Here is a 13,406-nt window from a genome sequence, read left to right on the forward strand (position 1 = left end):
TTTCTGTTACTTTGAAGCCAGGCTGAAGGGTGAAATCCCTGAGGGATACAGAGTGTGTTGACTCACTAGGAGAAGAGAAGTTCAGCTGATAAAGAGCATGGGATTGAAAAGTGGCTCTGAGACTAAACAGTGGAAAAGCAGTTGGGGTCCCTCTAAATGCAAATGATCTCATGACTGTCCTCGGTCTTCTTTTGCTTTGTGCTATTTCTTGGAGGAATCTATGCTTCAGAATCTTATTGAGAGGACTATTGTGAAGCGTCATTAGAAACTAATAGGAGGTAGTTATGATTTTTATATTGTCCTTTGGTACTCAGACTAGAAACTCCTTATGAAAAACAGAGTTATAATTCTGGAAGTGTTTCTATGGTAATGATGGATACATTATTATGAGAGGATACAATAGAAAAGCCCAGTGCATTATCAGGGAGGAAAATTGAAGAGACCTCAATCAAGCCACTGCAGTTAACTTTCTCCCTTTTATTTCAGAGAATATGTGGTAGGTTCTCATTAAATATTTATTAAATTGAGTTGAAAATAATGTTGTGACTGTTGTTTTTTCAATGATCCATGTGAGATAATTGAACAGATGACAGGAATCATGAGAAAGCTCTTTTGCATATAATGAAGTGTTGTATAAGTGGGAGTGGCAATTAATAAATTATTTAAACCATTATTTTTAGACTACTAAGCATATCTAAGTACTGAGAGTATAAAGATTAGTTCTAAAATAAATAAACCTTATGGAGAAGAAAGTGCCAGAAAAAAAAATTGTCTTAAATTTTTTCAAGAAAAAATGGGCAAACAGTTATAAAAAGTAAATTGACTTGGAAATGGCAAATGAAATTCCTCGCTGTCCTTTCAAGTGATTTGGTGAATGTTGTTTACTGGACCCTATGGGGATTATCTGATTCTATAAGGCTGTGCACCTTAGATTATCTTTTATACTAACTGGGCTCTTTTACAACTGTATAGGGATGGAGGTTATGTTGTAGAAAATTGTTAACAATGTAAATGTTTCTCGTACATGGAAATGCAAATAAATTTTGTCTAGTCATGAATAAAAATCTCTATAACACATTTTCATTTGAACCACTTTCACCATCTTTCATATTTCCTCATTAATTAATGAGCTAAAGAAACTATTTGATGTGTTCATTTTATGTTTGAGGAGAGCCATGATTTTACCATCTTGAAAATTTTACCTTCAACAGAAGGTACTTAGTGCTTCTTAGGTGCCTGGTATTAAGCTGGGAAATGTTATTTATGCTAACTCATTGAATATTCAAAACAGCTCTACAAGGTCTTTCTTATAGAGTCCTTGCACACTGATGTTAAAGAAAAACAATTATTCAATGACATTTGTTAAAAAACAGTAAGGCAGACTTTACTTAGGACCATCACAGTGTAGGGACAATTTCGATGGGGTTTTGCAATGGAAGAGAGATTGGGCTCAACTCCAAATACAACAAAGAAAAGTGGGAATTTATAACCAAGGAGCAGGGTGAGGATCAGTGGATAGAAAATAACTAAGAAGAAACATCAGGGTAAGGGGAGATTCTGGCTAAACTGACCTAACTTAATTCTTGGTGAAGGTAGGCCACGGTGATCAGACATCACCTGGGGGATGATGAAGGATGAGGAAACCCATGACCAGATATTATGAGCAATCAGATATTGAGGATGGCTAAACTTAGTAGGATTCTTGCTAAAATTGGACAATGAAGAAATAGACATGGAAACCCAAAATCAGGACCTAGTTGAGAAGAGAGTTCAGAAGAGCCCAACTAGAGTCTCTTAAGAAAAAACTCTGTCATTGATAAGAGCTCTGAAGTTTCAGTAGGAAAAGGTAAATTAATAAATATTTGTGAAACAATCTGATAGGTTTCTACAAAGGTTTAAGGGCAGCCCAAGTATCAAGTACCTTGGTAGTGGTACTGCAATTTTTGACTTACTAAACATATAAAATAATTAAATATCTATATTTTAATATTAGTTTATAATGTCTCATCATAACCTATATTACAAATATATATATATATATATATATATATATATATATATATATATATTATACCTATATTTGAGAAATAAATTTATTTTGTAATAATCTGGTACTATATCTTTCAGAAAATTAAAAATGAAGACATTTTATAACATGCTACTACATTAAATTTGCTCTGATTCTCTTTATTGTGTGTAATACTTGAAATGTTTCTTACTGCTAATCTCTATGAAGTAAAATAATTATATTTTGTAAAATATACTTTTTTTATTTACACAGCCAATTAATAGCAAAGACAAATAACAACAACAAAATATCACTTGTTTTCAAAAGCAGCAATACAAGTAAAACACAATGAAAGATTAGTAATAGCTAAAAACAGAATATCTTAGAACCTTAATACATTTGTGTAAATAAATAATCTCATTCTTTCATCTATAGTAAGCAATCACAAACTATTATCTTGCCCATTTTTGTGTCTTTTCCTGTCTCATTTACCCCATCACACTCTTTTCACATCATCATCATGATAGCTATAAGCCAACAACTATTTTCCCCACCATTTAAAAATGGACACCAGGTTACTAAAGGAAGGGCAAGGACATAGAGTCAGCAAGCACTATGAGCTTGTATTCCCAGCCTATCCTTGAGAGCAAAGATTAGTGGAAGGCAAGGGCAAAGATATCCTACACTGGACAACCCCAGATTTGGTGTTTCTTCATAATTTAGCAAAGATCAATTATAACTAGTTTCTTCCACTACAAGTGGCCCTTAGATTCTCCATCATTATGGAGACTAGAGAGAGTCTTGTGGGGCAGTAAATGAATTTTAAAGTCAGATATACCTGAGATTGAATTCTGTCTGGCTCTCTTAGTAACTGTCTTAATTTGGACAAGTTTTCAAACCTACTAGAGGCCGTTTCCTTAGCTGCAAAATTAGTATGATAATTTGTCCTTCATAAGGATGTTGTGAAAATTAGATTAAGAGGTCTGTGTTGCATTTCACAGAGAGTTGGTTCTTAATCATGATATTTAGTATAAACACAATATAAAAATCAGGTACAATTCCTGCCAGAAAGAGTTTCACTGAATTTTAGTGATCAAATACTTGTTGTCTGGTGTGATATTTGGACCTCAGTAATTACAACATCTAGCAAGTGGGAAAAAATAAAATGGCATAACTGAAACACAGGGTTTGAAGTGGTGGAAGAGGGAATAACCAAAGATGTTGTTGAAGCCATACATGAAGTTAAACATGAACCAATATGAAGGTACATTCTAAGAAGCTGGAATTTTATCTGGAGGGAAATAGGAAGCCAGTGAAGGATTCTAATCTTGAGGATGTTCATATGTCCTTGAATATCAATCTGGACACCAAGTAGGAAATGGAATCATCAGCTGACTTTATGTTAAAAAGACCATCTGTTCTAGAAACCCCTTCTAAAAGTAAGAAGGGTATTCTGAGGTACGTAAGTTGCAGAAACAAATGTCATTTGTGGAAGTTATTAAATCACACAGCTATGATCACCTCTTGAAGCATGAAGTTATAACTTACTACCGGTTGCTGAGGGCTACACAGGTTCAGTCAAGTTTTGCCGGATTTTTTACCATACTTCCAAAGGTGGAATTTTGAATTATGATATTAATCATTATACTTGCCCACCATTAGTCCTTAGGTAGCAGATTCACATTGTCATGTTTGCTACTGCCAGAGGGTGCCCTCTATTCCCAGATTCAATCCATTGGGATCTTAGGTTGGTGCCTTCATTGACCAGAGATGGCAGACCAGGTAGAAAAAGATAATTGGGAACATTTAGTTTCTCTCTCAAGAATTTGAAATGGACATATGAGTGAATTTTTCACTTACCAGTAGACAGATGTATCATGAGACAAAAAGAAATCAAAGAGACAAATAAACAAAATGAAAATAAATGTTATTAATAAGCAGAGCACTCACAATGAGTACTCACATAGAACTCACATAGAACCAGCCCTATGTCCTGGTTCTATCAAGTGTCTTGTTCCCACTAGAGCTCATCTGGGTGCCAGTTCTTGCTGACACCAAGGAGGTGGTGTTCAGATTCCTCTGTGTACATCTGTGTTTATATCCTTTAAATAAAACTTCTGATAAACAAGGGAACTGAATAAGCTTCAGTGTGAGATGATTCAAACCCAGGCTTATCTAACTTCAAAGCTTCTATGCTTTCTTCTACATCATCTTTCTTTCATCTGTAGACCAGATTAATGTTTCTATATAATGTCTCCAGTTTGATTATTTGTTGGTTTCATTTTCAGAATAGTTGAACTCTTGAACAACCACACTACAAATGGTTTATCTGCTTAGTCCTTGTATTGGATAAAGAAACTGAAATATATGGTAACTAGGAGGATTAAATTACCCTACCAGAAGCTCACAGGGTCAGATTTAGTCATTATCATTCCTAGATACATATGCTGTCATGCTTTTGAGCTCTTCTCTTACTGAAGGGTTCTTACAAAAGTCAGAGGTATTTTAAGTTACTCAGTACTGATAGAAATAAAACTTCTACACATGAAAAGCTAAAGCAGTTATGAAATTAAGGAGATTAGTATGACCATGTACTTGGACAGAACTGGTATTTTAGCTATTTATTCCATCACCTTAGCCTTTCAACATTTCTGTTTTGTAAGAATACTTCAAAAACAATATTTCTATCCTTAATGTAGTAATCCCTTAGGAATCAGCTTCACGGAGCACAGAAGCAAAATGAAATCCCTCTGCAGTGCATCAGAACAAATTGTTTCATGCACAATTGGATGCTAAAAAGAATACCATTTCTTATAGGAAGTAGTGTGGAAATAGTGGACCATATTCAAAATACTGAAGGAACTATTTTACATTGATAATTGTCAATGTAATTAATACTTCAATAGCTGCCGTTTTATAGTTCTATCTCACCAGACTGTGGTAGAATTCTGGGCCAGAAAGACATATGCCAGAAAGGAAGAACTTAACTGTGATTGTTAATATTGTTTGTGCCACCTTTGCAGTAGGTAGATAAATATCAGTCTCAATTTTTTCCCTCCTGTTCTGCTTAACAATGACCTCTATAACCTGAAAGAAAATTAGTAGTGTGCAGGAAAAATATTTTTTAATGATCTTGAAAGAAGGTTAATTACCTTAACAACTAGAAACTGCCCATTTCTTCCCAAAACCCTTTTTAAATTCCCTTTGCTACTGTATCTATTTGTCAGATATTCACATCTTAAATGATTCCTTTTTTCTCTGAAAAACTGACTCTTTCTTAGTTCAGATTTTAACAGAGCATTCATTTATTTTATTATATAAAATAAGATACTTGCAAAGTATGGTGGTACTCCTTTCATATTTATATTAAATATGAAGATACATTTAAATTTATCAGTAAAAAGGTATTTCCCTTTATGCTTCACTTGATAGATAAGATATTCAATTGATACAACAATTTATTATTTTTAAGGAGGAATTTTATCTTATTTTCTATATCCAAAAGTTTGTTTGTACCTAGTGTGCTTTAAAAGATAAAGATCTTGCTGTAAATTATGTCAAAGAGTGTTCTTCCTATGTTTTCCTCTAAGAGTTTTATAGTGTCCAGCCTTACATTTAGGTCTTTAATCCATTTTGAGTTTATTTTTGTATATGGTGTTAGGGAGTGTTCTAATTTCATTCTTTTACATGTAGCTGTCCAGTTTTCTCAGCACCACTTATTGAAGAGACTGTATTTTCTCCATTGTATATCCTTACCTCCTTTGTCATAGATTAGTTGACCATAGGTGTGTGGGCTTATCTCTGTGCTTTCTATCTTGTTCCATTGATCTATATTTCTGTTTCTGTGCCAATACCATACTGTCTTGATTACTGTAGCTTTGTAATATGGTCTGAAGTCAGGCAGTCTGATTCCTCCAGCTCTATTTCTTTTCCCCTCAAGATTGCTTTGGCTATTCGGAGTCTTTTGTGTCTCCATACAAATTTTAAGATTTTTTGTTGTTTCTGTGAAAAATGCCAGTGGTAGTTCGATAGGGATTGCATTGAATCTGTAGATTGCTTTGGGCAGTATAGTCATTTTCACAATATTGATTCTTCCAATCCAAGGACATGGTATATCTCTCCATCTGTTTGTGTCATCTTCGATTTCTTTCATTAGTGTCTTATAGTTTACTGAGTACAGGTCTTTTACCTCCTTAGGTAGGTTTATTCCTAGGTATTTTATTTTTTTGTTGCAACAGTGAATGGGATTGTTTCCTTAATTTCTCTTTTTGATCTTTCACTGTTAGCATATAGGAATGCAAGAGATTTCTGTGCATTAATTTTGTATGCTGCAACATTACCAAATTCATTGATTAGCTCTAGTAGATTTCTGGTGGCATCTTTAGGATTCTCTATGTATAGTATCATATCATCTGCAAACAGTTTTACTTCTTCTTTTCCAATTTGCATTATTTTTATTTCTTTTTCTTCTCTGATTGTCATGGTTAGGACTTCAACACTATGTTGAATAAGAGTGGCAAGAGTGGACCTCCTTGTCTTGTTCCTGATCTTATAGGAAATGCTTTCAGTTTTCACCACTGAGAATGATGTTTGCTATGGGTTTGTCACATATGGCCTTTATTATGTTGAGGTAGGTTTCCTCTATGACCACTTTCTGGAGAGCTTTTATCATAAATCGGTGTTAATTTTTTTCAAAAGCTTTTTCTGCATCTATTGAGATGATTACATGGATTTTATTCTTCAATTTTTTAATATGGTGTATCACATTGATTGATTTGCATATACTGAAGAATCCTTGCATCCTTGGGGTAAATCCCACTTGATCTTGGTGTATTATCCCTTTAATGTGTTGTTGGATTCTGTTTGCTAGTATTTTGTTGAGGATTTTTGCATCTATGTTAATCAGTGATACTGGTCTCTAATATTCCTTTTTTTGTAGTATCTCTGTCTAGTTTTGGTATCAAGGTTATGGTGGCCTCATAGAATGAGTTTGGGAGTGCTCCTTCCTCTGCAATTTTTTGGGGAAGAGTTTGAGAAGGATGGGTGTTAGCTCTTCTCTAAATGTTTGATAGAATTCACCTGTGAAGTCACCTGGTCCTGGACTTTTGTTTGTTGGAAGATTTTTAATCGCAATTTCAATTTAATTACTTGTGATTTGTCTGTTCATATTTTCTGTTTCTTCCTGGTTCACTCTTGGAAGGTTATACCTTTCTAAGGATTTGTCCATTTCTTCCAGGTTGTTCATTTTACTGTCATAGAGTTGCTTGTAGTAGTCTCTTATAATGCTTTGTATTTCTGTGGTGTCTGTTATAACTTCTCCTGTTTCATTTTTAATTTTATTGATTTGGGTCCTCTCCCTCTTTTTCTTGATGAGTCTGGCTAAAGGTTTATCAAATTTGTTTATCTTCTCAAAGAACCAGCTTTTAGTTTTTTTGATCTTTGCTATTGTTTTCTTTGTTTCTATTTCATTTATTTCTGATCTGGTCTTTATGGTTTCTTTCCTTCTACTAACTTTGGGTTTAGTTTGTGCTTCTTCCTCTAGTTCCTTTAGGTGTAAGGTTAGATTGTTTATTTGAGATTTTTCTTATTTCTTGAGTTAGGATTTTATTGCTATAAACTTCCCTCTTAGAACTGCTTTTGCTGCATCCTATAGGTTTTGGATTGTCGTATTTTCATTGTCATTTGTCTCTAGGTGTTTTTTGATTTCCTCTTTGATTTCTCCAGTGATCTCTTGGTTATTTAATAACGTATTGTTTAACCTCCATGTGTTTGTGTTTTTTACGTTTTTTCCCCTGTAATTGATTTCTAATCTCACAGTGCTGTGGTCAGAAAAGATGCTTGATATGATTTCAATTTTCTTAAATTTACCATGGCTTGACTTGTGACTTAACTTATTATCTATCCTGAAGAATGTTCTGTGTACACTTGAGAAGAAAGTGTAATCTGCTGTTTTTGGATGGCATGTCCTATAAATATCAATTAAAATTATTGGGTCTATTGTGTCATTTAAAGTTTGTGTTTACTTATTAATATTCTGTCTGGATGATCTGTCCATTGGTGTAAGTGAGGTGTTAAAGTCCCCCGCTATTATTGTGTTACTGTCAATTTCCTCTTTTATACCTGTTAGCAGTTGCCTTATGTATTGAGGTGCTCCTAGGTTGACTGCATATATATATGTAATTGTTATATCTTCTTCTTGGATCAGTCCCTTGATTGTTATGTAGTGTCCTTCCTTGTCTCTTGTAATATTCTTTATTTTAAAGTCTATTTTATCTGACATGAGTATTTCTACTCCAGCTTTGTTTTGATTTCCAATTGCATGGAATCTCCTTTTCCATCCCCTCACTTTCAGTCTGTATGTGTCCCTAGGTCTGAAGTGGCAAGCCTGTATCTAAAGACACAGCGAGCCTGTGTCTTTTGGTTGGAGCATTTAATCCATTCACATTTAAGGTACTTATCAATATGTATGTTCATATTACCATTTTCTTTATTGTTTTGGGTTTGTTTTTTTAGGTCATTTTTCTCTTAGAGAAGTTCCTTTAGCATTTGTTGTAGAGCTTGTTTGGTGGTGCTGAATTCTCTTATCTTTAGCTTGTCTGTAAAGCTTTTGATTTCTTCATCGAATCTGAATGAGATCCTTGCAGGGTAGAGTAATTTTGGTTGTAGGTTTTTCCCTTTCATCACTTTAAATATATTGTGCCACTCCCTTCTGGCTTGTAGACTTTCTGCTGAGAAAACCATTGTTCACCTTATGGGAGTTCCCTTGTATGTTATTTGTCATTTTTCCCTTGCTTCTTTTAGTATTTTTTCTTTGTATTTAATTTTTGATAGTTTGATTAATATGTGTCTTGGCATGTTCCTCCTTGGATTTATGCTGTATGGGACTTTCTGCACTTCCTGGAGTTGATTGACTATTTCCTTTCCCATGTTTAGGAAGTTTTTGACTATAATCTCTTCAAATATTTTCTTGGGTCCTTTCTCTCTCTCTTTTTCTGGGACCCCTATAATGCAAATGTTGGTGAGTTTAATGTTGTCCCAGAGGTCTCTTAGGCTGCCTTTTTTTCTTTTCATTCTTTTTCTTTATTCTGTTCTGCAGCAGTGAATTCCACCATTCTGTCTTCCAGGTCACTTATCCGTTCTTCTGCCTCAGTTATTCTGCTATTGATTCCTTCTAGTGTATTTTTCATTTCAGTTATTGTATTGTTCATCTCTGTCTGTTTGTTCTTTAATTTTTCTAGGTCTTTGTTAAACATTTCTTGCATCTTCTCAATATTTACCTCCATTCTTTTTTCAAGGTCCTGGATCATCTTCACTAGCATTACTCTGAATTATTTTTCTGGAAGGTTGCCTATCTCCACTTCATTTAGTTGTTTTTCTGGGTTTTTATCTTTTTCTTTCATCTTGTACATAGTCCTCTGCCTTTTCATTTTGTCTATCTTTCTGTGAATGTGGTTTTTGTTCCACAGACTGAAGGATAGTAGTTCTTCTTGCTTCTGCTGTCTGCTCTCTGGTGGATGAGGCTATCTAAGAGGCTTGTACAAGTTTCCTGATGGGAGAGACTGGTGGTGGGTAGAGCTGGCTGTTGATCTGGTGGGCAGAGCTCAGTAAAACTTTAATCTGCTTGTCTGATGATGAGTGGGGCTGAGTTCCCTCCCTATTGGTTGTTTCACCTGAGACAACACAGCACTGAAGGCTACAGGCTCTTTGGTGGGGCTAATGGTTGATTCTGGGAGGGCTTATGCCAAGGGGTACTTCCCAGAACTTCTTCTGCCAGTGTCCTTGTCCCCACAATGAGCCACAGCCACCCTCTGCCTCTGCAGGAGACTCTCTAACACTGGCAGATAGGTCTGGTTCAATCTCTGATAGGGTCACTGCTCCTTCCCCTGGGTCCTGATGCACACACTACTTTGTGTGTGTCCTCCAAGAGTGCAGTCTCTGTTTCCCCTAGTCCTGTCAAAGTCCTGCAGTCAAATCTCACTACACTTCAATGTTTGATTCTCTGGGAATTCTTCCTCCCATTGCTGGACCCCCAGGTTGGGGAGCCTGACATGGGGCTTAGAACCTTCACTCCACTGGCTGGACTTCTGTGGTATAATTGTTCTCCAGTTTGTGATTCATCCACCCATTGCTTATCAGATATGACTTTTTTGTGATTGCGCCCCTCCTACTGTCTAACTTCAGCTTCTCCTTTGTCTTTGGATGTGAGGTATCTTTTTTGGTGAATTCCAGTGTCTTCCTGTTGATGATTGTTCAGCCATTAGTTGTGATTCTGGTGCTCTCGAAAGAGGGATTGAGCGCATGTCCCTATATTCCACCATCTTGAAACAATCTCTCCCCTAATAGCACTATTTTAAAGACAATGAAACTTTAAAGCTACATATGTGTACTAACAAAATGTACTCCAGGCAGTTTTACCAGTGAAGTACTTTGAGCATTAAGTCTCTGTTTCCACAGTACAAACCAAGCTTTCTAGCTATTGGATGCCAAAAAGTGAACATGATTTTTGGCTTAGAATTCATTGTAACTCCATTTCTTCCTTTGTTTTAAATTTCTATTTCTTCTCTTCTCAAGGGCATTTTCTACACAAAATTATTCTAATTAAATGTGCATATGCTTTACCAGGTCAGGTTCTTAGACAAAGAATATTTCTACATCATATCAAAAAAAAAAAAAAAAAAAGAAACAAGAAACAAAAAACACAGAATTAAAGACAAACTCTGTGGGTTGTATAATTCTGTGTTCTACATAATGCCAACCATCTAAAATTCTTTGGACTTGTACAGATCCTGATGGTTGGCATTGTGAAGGCAAAAGCTCTGGAAAATCGACTGCATCTTTCCATTTTAACAGCATTTCCACCATTAAACAGTTAATCATTCAGTCATCATCATTATCAATAACATTTCTTAAGTATATCCTGAGCACAAATTAGGTTATGACACTGTATTAGGCAGTAAGGATATATATTCATATAAGAATGAATTCTGGGCTTCCCTGGTGGCGCAGTGGTTGGGAGTCCGCCTGCCGATGCGGGGGACGCGGGTTCGTGCCCCGGTCCGGGAAGATCCCGCGTGCCGCGGAGCGGCTGGGCCTGTGAGCCGTGGCCGCTGAGCCTGCGTGTCCGGAGCCTGTGCTCCGCAACGGGAGAGGCCACAGCAGTGAGAGGCCCGCATACTGCAAAAAAAAAAAAAAAAAAAAAAAAAAAAAAAAAAAAAAAAAAAAAGAATGAATTCTTTTTTCCTGGAGCTTGGGGTTGATTTGGGGACACTGGATATATCAACGAAAACATAAATAAATTTAAGGTCATGTATTATACAAACAGAAAATGCATTCTATGAGACTTCAAAGGTAGGAAAGTTTGAGGAGACAATTCTCCATGAGTCTGTTGCATTTCTGTGCAAGCAGTGGCACTGATTCTCTTTGTTACAGATTACCTTTCTATGAATGTTTGTATAGCAAGCGACCTTAGAAGGTAGAAATAATGCATCCTTTAGAGCAAAGAGCAGGTTTGTATGCTGCCCAGTATAATAATGAAAATGTTCCCCTCCAGGCAAAGATTAGGCAGATTTGCTTACAGTCCATTATAGAAGGCTGGGGTCTCCTAAATTTGGGGTTCTTCGGCTGTGATGCAAACTCACTGAATGCAAAGCATCAACCTGGGCCACTCATGTCACTCTGTAGGATTTGAGCAATGAAGGAACTGATACAAATATTCCTGCTCATGGATAACATTTTATTACCTGAAATTTAGGACTCTAACAAGCCCCACATAACAAATGATGGGAGGTGGTGTAGGTAAAGGTGTAATTAGCTAATTTCTTTTTGTGAGGTTGAACTTAACAGGACACACATATGTAAAAGAAAGGGGGATTGGAAACGATGGGTCACTTCAAAAAATGCTTAATTTTCTATTTAGTTTGGGTTATGAGTATAACCCATGATGAAGAATGTCTTATTTCTTGGCTCAAAACTTTTTATACATGGTAAATTTTCATTGGACTTCTTATTGAAAATTAGATTATTTTTCCATACATTTATTCTTCCATTAGATTTTTGGCTAGCTGTGTTCGATTTCATCTTGTTTTGGTATGGAAATGTGTATAGCATAGCTTTGAAATTATGGCAACCAGTACTGAAGAGAGCTGCCTATTAAGAGGTTTAATCATTGGAATGCTTATGTTCAATAAAAGTTATCAAAAGACATTATCATAATGAAGAACATCAGTTCTCAAGTACAGCACCTTATGAATTATATGGAGCTATTTTTGAACTACAGTGCAACACTAAATTAGGTTCTTTTGTTAAAAAAATATAAATAAAGTATAATCAGTTACTATTCTCTGCTCGTTTCTAATTTCTACAATGCAGCCTTGATTTTGTAAACCCACAGAAATCATGTCTTTTTTATACTCTCTTTTCCTGTTTTAATGTCACCTTATATCAGTTTCACTTTTTTTGCAGTGCTTGCTTAGGAAACCCACTGGCACTGATAGTGATCCTTCACAGTGGAACCCAGCAAATGTTATTGTCATTTCTCTTAAGCCAGACTAGTCTTGCAAATATGCTGCCTCCACTTAGTGAAAATAAAAGGGGTAGAACAGAAAGAGGATATCATGCATATCTTAAAATAACAACAGCCTTGTGACAGTTTCAGGCCTGTGTTTGGAGAATTTGCATATACCCCATTAAGTCTGCCTGAGCTCCACTTTCAAATTTTGATGTTGCCAGTCAATTTGCAGAGGTCAATAATATATTTTTCTAAGTGCAAGTTTTCTTATAATTGTACCTCAATAACTGACAGCTGGCCCTGACAAAAAGACAAGAAGGACAAGTGTTTGTTGCAGGACAACATCAATATATGGCATTTTGTAGACAGGACTACTCTGGAAAGACTCTGCTATTTTTGGACGGTTAGCATCAAGTCAAGGTTTCAAATTATGCATTCAATTAGACTGGAGTTGACTAAGTGATCTGAAATAGTGTGCATTAGGAGCAATGCACAAGCATGGAGTTCATTAAATGGCAGTATCAATGTTATCACCTTTTAGTAACACAAAATCAATTTGCTGGTCTTTGAATGGTAGTGGTGGTCAGACTAAATTAAATTTAATGTGGATTGACTAAGTGATTTACAGTATCTAGATTTACAGTATATCAGAATAAAGAAGGATGACTTTCAACTATTCCTGAAGCAAAGAGAGGAATACATGTACAATGGGCCAAGACAGTGTGAACACTTGTCTTTTGTTTGCTTCAAAGTTTTACAATCGTTCTTTTTCTGAAGTCTGCAAAAAATGTTAGACTAATTGGAATCCTGTGAACTCCACAGATACTACAGGCTTGAGTGCTGCATTGGCAAATTGGTATTCCATTTACATTCCCATCAAAGACTTTAAGG

The sequence above is a fragment of the Hyperoodon ampullatus genome (assembly GCF_949752795.1).
Source record: "Hyperoodon ampullatus genome assembly, chromosome: 2".
Classification (NCBI taxonomy): Eukaryota; Metazoa; Chordata; class Mammalia; order Artiodactyla; family Ziphiidae; genus Hyperoodon; species Hyperoodon ampullatus.